At 39.1% G+C, this 8,370-nt stretch overlaps 1 long non-coding RNA gene across 1 annotated transcript in view; it reads right to left on the reverse strand.

Moving 5' to 3' along the window:
- Positions 1 to 871, reverse strand: part of LOC133569870 (uncharacterized) — a 36,514-nt gene extending 35,643 nt beyond the window's left edge. The window contains exon 1 of the long non-coding RNA XR_009809955.1: positions 739 to 871. This is a non-coding gene — a long non-coding RNA (uncharacterized LOC133569870). The remainder of the gene's footprint in view (positions 1 to 738) is intronic.
- Positions 872 to 8,370: the final 7,499 nt, after the last annotated feature.

The raw sequence follows: 8,370 nt of genomic DNA on the forward strand, positions 1-8,370 counted from the left end.
CCGCCCGATTGTAGCTGAGATAGGCGCCAGCGCCCCCCGCGACCCCAAAAAGGGAATAAGCGGTAGGAAACGGATGGATGGATATTATTTATAAAGCAAGTTCAAGTATCATTGGCACATTTTCACCTAGTCCCGGCCTTGGCACACATATATGTGTCCTCTTTTTGAGGTTTCAGAATATGGTCAACCTAGAATATATCAACATCCATCCATCCATCCATATTCTACCGCGTATTCCCTTTCGGGGTCGCGGGGGGCGCTGGCGCCTATCTCAGCTACAATCGGGCGGAAGGCGGGGTACACCCTGGACAAGTCGCCACCTCATCGCAGGGACAACACAGATAGACAGACAACACTCACACTCACATTCACACACTGGGGTCAATTTAGTGCAACATTTTTACCTTAATTGTTATGGTTATTTTGTTCGAGAAAAATCTTCAGCGTTGTTGCGCATGCTCAGTAGCGTTGGGCAGCCCATTTTTATGGGGAGCGCATTTTGACTTCTTCGCTAGCTAAATGGACTTCAAACTAAATTAAACTTGACTTTCTGAGTTCTGTGATGTGTGTACACATATTTAAATGTTCAACGACATGGTCACAAATGTTTGCATAGCATGGTTTTGTTGACGTAAGCGACGAGGCGTCAGAGGAGGTCAGCGGTCATCCAGGCTGCCTTTTTTGACATTTCGACTTTAACACACAACGTGACTAAAAAAAAAAACGCAGCACATTTACCTGTGACTTTAAGCTGTCCGGGTCGAGCTGTAATGTTGTCTCGTTCTTTCACATTAACCCCGACGTCATTTTTGTCAAAATCAACAAAACAGCTGGAAGAGGAGACCACGCTACTTCAGATACTCGGCCCGTCACGTGACCTGTTTGGGCAATGCGCGCGTCACTATCAACGCACAATAATGCTGCGTTCGAGTGCCCGATCAAAGTCGTAATTTTTACATTCCAAAGGCACACACGGTAACTGCACTGCAAAAAGTCAATGTTCAAAAACAAGAAAAAAAAAATACAAAAATTATTGGTATTTTACTTTAACTAAGCAAAATTATCTGCCAATAGAACAAGAAAATTTGACTTGTCAAGACATTCCAAAACAAGTAAAATTAGCTAACTTCAATGAACCAGCTATAAATACCTTAAAATAAGTATATTCTCACTAGTAACAAGTGCACTTTTCTTGATAGAAAAAACTAATAGACCTTTTTGCTCAATATGTTGAAAAATATTCTTAAATTACATAAATGCTAGTGTCATTATCTTGACATAATGATGTGCGCTCGACATTACATTTCTTCCATCCATCCATTTTCTACTGCTTATTCCCTTTTGGGGTCGCGGGGGGCGCTGGCGCCTATCTCAGCTACAATCGGGCGGAAGGCGGTGTACACCCTGGACAAGTTGCTCCCTCATCGCAGGGCCAACACAGATAGACAGACAACATTCACACTCACATTCACACACTAGGGCCAATTTAGTGTTGCCAATCAACCATTATATTTCTTACATTTTCCCATCGATAACATGACATCATCCAGTCAATTAGTGAGAAAAAAAATACATATATATATATATATATATATATATATATATATATATATATATATATATATATATATATATATATATATATATATACCGTATTTTGAATTGTTGCAGGGCATATAGTATGCACCTGCCTTGAATTACTGCCGGGTCAAACTCGCTTCGCAAAATAATTAGCGCATGCTTAGTATTACCGTCTGCTCAAACTCGTGACATCACAAGTGACAGTTCCCAATAACGGTAATTTGAAATCGCATAAAGGGAAGAAGATTAAGAGCTATTCAGTAGGATATAAGGTCCAAGCTTACATCACACTCAAATTTTTACTGCATGCCTTTGGTAAGTGCCGAAGTGAGAAGAGGTTTTAAAATAATTAGCGCATGCTTACTTTTACCACATGCCTTTGGTAAGCGCAGGAGTGAGAAGAGGTCTTAAATTAATTAGCGCCCCGGCGGCAATTCAAGGAAATACGGTATACATATATATTTGATTTTCTTAATTGTAATATGAATTTTGTTTGAAATGTCACAAGTTAAATGTTTAAAAAATAACTATCAGTTTGCTGTACTGTGCCAACTGTACTACTAGATGAGTACTTGTGTTCTATTGTTTCATTGAAAATAAAACAGCAAAGTCCATTTCGCTGTCATCTGTTTTAACTGTGAGACACACTTGTGTCAAAGCAATGATTTTTTTTTTTGTTTAATGCTTGAAATAAGAAATGATTACTTTAAAAGGGTAGTTTTATACTTGTGAGTGTTGATGACACAGCTTTGCATCAGTTGATATTAATTTTTCAAGCATGTTTTACTCAATATAGGTCATCAAGTCTCAGCTACAAGCTGTAATACAGGGGTGGGCATTACGTCGATCGCGATCGACTGGTCGATCTCGGAGGGTGTGTCAGTCGATCTCAAGCCAGGCATTAAAAAATAGACATAAAAATGAGCAATCATCAATCATACCAAGACTTCACTTTTGTCAGTTGTTTGACATTCTCGGCACCCGAGGATCTTGTGAGATGACGCTGGCTGCTGCGAGCTCATATTTAAGAAAAAAATCACTAACAGGGCGGACGCAGAGAAACACATTTTATTTCTAGAGACTCCGTACCTACTGTCAAAACTCTAAAGACCGACTGCACAGTTCCTGTCTTCACCATAAAAGACCTGTTTCATCCTGCCTGTGCTAACAAAATAAGAGTCTCAGAAAGCTAGCAAGCTACGGAGTTTGATGCCAATGTATTTCTCCCCCGCCCTCAGCGACCGCTTTCTCACTTGCTTGCCCACCCGCACACTCACTGACGTCACTCACCTGCTGCCAGACATTAAAGGGCCACACACATATGCTACTCTCATAACAAAGTGTTTGAAAACGAGTATGCAAGTTGGACAAATGAGATGCCAAATCCAACCACTTTCATGTGGTAATGGACAGAAAGGAGGACTTTTTTTTTCCTCCCTTTGAAAATGCGGACGTTATCAGCACCACTGTCTAATTCCAATTAATGCAAGTCATCAGAATCAAATACACCAACTTATATTCTTGTCTTCATGAAAGAAAGGAATCTATGTGTGTTAAACATGCTTGTATTATCATTAAACACCATTAACTTGTTAACAAAAATGTCTCTTTAATAAATAAATAAATATAAATTATAAATAGGAATGAGGTAGATCTCCTCGACTTGGTCAATTGAAAAGTAGCTCGCCTGCAGAAAAAGTGTGAGCGCCCCTGGTGTAATATCTTACTGAGATCATTTAGGACCAAAACATGTAAAACAAGTAAAACACTCTAACATAAAATCTGCTTAGTGAGAAGACTCATCTTATCAGACAGAAAATTTAAATTTATTTAATCTTACTTAGATTTCAGTTTTTGCAGTGTGGGCTTTTTATACTGAAAAGTACTCTACTATATTTATTGATTCTGTGTGTAGAAGCATTTCTACACACAGAGTCGTATAAATCTAGATTTTTATTTATTTATTTAGATGTATTTTTATATAGGGCTAATATATTAATGCAGTGGTCCCCAACCTTTTTGTTTTGCATCACGGACCGGTTTAATAAAGGCATTAGTTTCATGGGCCGGCGTTCCACTTGTGCCAGATAAATGCAGCAAAAATAAGTGTGTGAAAAACACAACTCACTATAACGCTGAATTAGTGGGAGCCCGGTGGGCTTGTTTCTTTACAATGACATGCAGATGGAAATCAGCCTTTGGCTACAATCTGTCACATTTATATTTTATATGTTCATTAAAGTTGGAACAAATGGCAAATTCCAAAGAGGAGCTTTATTGTACATCTATAAACAAAGATTATTGGTGTGTCTAGCGGGACTGGCAAAAGTCAAGTCGAAGAAAATGCAGTCGTTTATAAATTATTGGTAACACTTTAGTATGGGGAACATATTCACCATGAATTAGTTGCGTATTAAAATGCAAATTAGTAACATATTGGCTCTTAATTAGGCTTTATTAAGTTCTTGTAATGCCTTATTCTGCATGGCCTTATTATACAACCTGTAACCCTAACCCTAACTTCCTAACCCTCTAACCCAGGGGTGTCAAACTCAAATACAGAGTGGGCCAAAATTTAAAAATTGAACAAATCCGCGGGCCAAAATTGAACAAATTAACGTTTTAATAGGACCTGAACAAGTTTTGCAATGAATATTGAACAAGCAAAGCTTATGTTACTTTATAGTGACAAGCAAAATCGAGTTTCAAATAATAATAATAATAATAATTAAAAAATATCAATGGCATATCAAATAAAATTTGAATAAAAATGTAATGCCTCTTTTCTATTTGCAGCCCTCTGAGGTAAGTATCAAAATAAACTTTTTCCAAAGGCTAATAATACATTTGAAAATAAAATAACAATAATGAATGAATCGAACATTCAAGTAGCCAGAGAAAGTGCAAGAATAAAAACGTTAATTATTGCTCAGTTTGCTAAACTGATTTGCTTTAACACCGAATATAAAACAAGCAACGCTTATATAACTTCCATCCATCCATTTTCTACCGCTTATTCCCTTTTGGGGTCGCGGGGGGCGCTGGCGCCTATCTCAGCTAACTTAACAGTGCAAAATCAACTTTCAAAAAACAAAACGAAAGAATATCAATGGCATATTAAATCAAATGAAAATTTTAAAAAATGGTGGTAGCGGGGGGGGGTTGTATAGTGTAGCGTCCCGGAAGAGTTAGTGCTGCAAGGGACTCAGGGTATTTGTTCTGTTGTGTTTATGTTGCAAATGTTCTCCCGAAATATGTTTGTCATTCTTGTTTGGTGTGGGCTCACAGTGTAGCGCATATTTGTAACAGTGTTAAAGTTGTTTACACTGCCACCTTCAGTATGGCTGTTGACGAAATATGCCTTGCATTCATTGCGGTGCGTAAAAGCCGCATATATTATGTGACCGGGCTGGCACGCTGTTTGTAGGGAGGAAAAGAGGACATGACGACAGGTTGTCGAGTACGATAAAGGCAGGGTCCTCAATATTGTTGTCCGGGTGGAAATCGGGAGAAATTCGGGAGAATGGTTGCCCCCGGGAGATTTTCAAGAGGGGCACTGAAATTGGGGAGTCTTCTGGGAAAATCGGGAGGGTTGGCAAGTATGAGTATCAGCGGTGAATGCGGTGTTACAGCGGCACCACTGCTGAATAATACCGGCGGGCCAGCTCTAATGTTAATTTCATATTGCCTTAAGGGCCAAATTAAAATACACCGAGGGCCAAATTGCCAGAGTTTGACACCCATGCTCTAACCCTGACCAACTGTTTTTCTTTATACCTAACCCTAACCTTAATCCCAACCCCAACCCCAACCCTAACCCTAACCCTTCCACTAACGCGGGGGTCGGCAACCCGCGACTCTAGAGCCGCATGCGGCTCTTTAGCGCCGCCCTAGTGGCTCTCTGGAGCTTTTTCAAAAATGCAGGAAAAATGGAAAAAAATATAAAAAATATATTTTGTGTTTTAATATAGTTTCTGTAGGAGGACAAACATGACACAAATCTCCCTAATTGCTATAAAGCACACTGTTTGCATTAAACAAGCTTCACTGATTCAAGTATTTGGCGAGCGCCGTTTTGACCTACTCATTTTGGCGGTCCTTGAACTCACCGTTGTTTGTTTACATGCATAACTTTCTCCGACTCTCTAAGACGTGTTTTATGCCACTTCTTTTTCCGTCTCATTTTGTCCACCAAACTTTTAAGTTTTGTTGACGTTATTGACTTATGTAGAGTGCTAATCAGACATATTTGGTCACTGCATGACTGCAAGCTAATCGATGCTAACATGCTATTTATGCTAGCGATATGTACATATTGCATCATTATGCCTCATTCGTAGCTATATTTGAGGTTTCCTTTAAGTCCTCTTAATTCAATTTATATCTCATGACACACTATCTGTATGTAATATGGCTTTTATATTTTTTGCGGCTCCAGACATATTTGTTTTTGTATTTTTGGTCCAATATGGCTGTGTCACGCCAAATTTCTTCCCCCCTACAAAAACCTTCCCCCCGGAAGAAACTACTTGAAGGACCCCAATGAGGGTGGAAGGACCTTAAAGCAGCCCACACAGCTGCCTGTTTTAAAAGCATTATAATCGGCTGATTGTCATAGGTGAAAAATAACGGTGAGGAAAAAATATTAGCATTTCAGCATGCTAACCTTTCAAGCTATTTTTGTTTCGCTAATTTTGCAGCTGTAACCCTTAACGGTGAGGAAAAAATATTAGCATTTCAGCATGATAAACTTTCAAGCTATTTTTGTTTTGCTAATTTTGCAGCTGTAACCCTTAACGGTGAGGAAAAAATATTAGCATTCCAGCATGCTAACCTTTCAAGCAAATTTTGCTTTGCTAATTTTGCAGCTGTAACCCTTAAGAGTCATAAAACTTGGTATTGTCACGCCCTCATTGGAGTCCTTCAGGCATTGGAGGGGCTGTCACGCCAAATTTCTTCCGGGGGGAAGGTTTTTGTATGGGGGAAGAAATTTGGCGTGACAGGTCCTTCAACATTTTAGGTTGCCGACCCCTGCCCTAACCAAATAATTCTAAATTAAGTCTTTGTTACTTAAAATTTGTTCCCTTAGTGTCCAAATAACTCTTAATTAAGTCTTTGGCGACCCCGAAGGGAATAAGCGGTAGAAAAATGGATGGATGGACGGCAATTAAACACTTAAACTTGTTAAATATTGCATTTTTTTAATATTTTCAATTTATTTCCTTTTTTAAAATAACTTTGCGACCGTCTTTTCTGCAATAATAATGATAAAAAAAAGACTTACCATAATGATTGTAATGGATGTATAAAGTGTGCAGATTTGTCACGTTGATTTGTATTTGAGCTAATTGTCCAAGTCATTAAAGGGCAGGAAGGGTTTGCTTCTTCCCCGTGGATGGGATTAAAATCAATCAGGTAAATGGCTCCATATTTCACTGCTGCCTTAATAGAAATATTCACGCCACCCACGCCCCCTCCTTTTATCAAATTACAACACGGCGGTGGACTCCTCCACTAATCATGTTTTATAAATCATAAAAAGTAATACTAATAATAGTAATTAGCTCTTCAGCACAGATATTCGTTCATCACTTAAACCATGCCTGGGCAATTATTTTGCTTCGGGGACCAAATTTAGAGAAAAAATGTGTCTGGAGGGCCGGTATATCTATTTTTAGGAACGCTATAACAAGTCCTCACAATAATGTCTGAATGCTAAAACGTTTTACTGAATGAGACACCCAGAATATACAAACCCTGTTTCCTTATGAGTTGGGAAATTGTGTTAGATGTAAATATAAACGGAATACAATGATTTGCAAATCATTTTCAACCCATATTCAGTTGACTGCACTACAAAGACAAGATATTTGATGTTCAAACTCATAAACCTTTTTTTTTTTTTTGCTAATAATAATTAACTTAGAATTTCATGGCTGCAACACGTGCCAAAGTAGTTGGGAAAGGGCATGTTCACCACTGTGTTACATCACCTTTTCTCTTAACAATTCAATAAACATTTGGGAACTGAGGAAACTAATTGTTGAAGCTTTGAAATTTGAATTTTTGCCCATTTTTGTTTTATGTAGAGCTTCAGTCGTTCAACAGTCCGGGGTCTCCTCTGCCGTATCTTACGCTTCATAATGCGCCACACATTTTGGATGGGAGACAGGTCTGGACTGCAGGCGGGCCAGGAAAGTACCCACACTCTGTTTTTTTTACAAAGCCACGCTGTTGTAACACGTGCTGAATGTGGCTTGGCATTGTCTTGCTGAAATGAGCAGGGGCGTCCATGAAAAAGACGGAGCTTAGACGGCAGCATATGTTGCTCCAAAACCTGTATGTACCTTTCAGCATTAATGGTGCCTTCACAGATGTGTAAGTTACCCGTGCCTTGGGCACTAATGCACCCCCATACCATCACAGATGCTGTTTTTTTAACTTTGCGTCGATAACAGTCTGGATGGTTCGCTTCCCCTTTGGTCCGGATGACACAATGACGAATATTTCCAAAAACAATTTGAAATGTGGACTCGTCAGACCACAGAATACTTTTTTACTTTGCATCAGTCCATCTTAGATGATGTCGGGCCCAGAGAAGCCGGCTGCGTTTCTGGATGTTGCTGAGAAATGGCTTTCACTTTGCATAGTAGAGCTTTAACTTGCACTTACAGATGTACCAACAAACTATATTTAGTGACAGTGGCTTTCTGAAGTGTTCCTGAGCCCATGTGGTGATATCCTTTAGAGATTGATGTTGGTTTTTGATACAGTGCCGTCTGAGGGATC

The sequence above is a fragment of the Nerophis ophidion genome, linkage group LG15 (genome assembly GCF_033978795.1).
Source record: "Nerophis ophidion isolate RoL-2023_Sa linkage group LG15, RoL_Noph_v1.0, whole genome shotgun sequence".
NCBI lineage: Eukaryota > Metazoa > Chordata > Actinopteri > Syngnathiformes > Syngnathidae > Nerophis > Nerophis ophidion.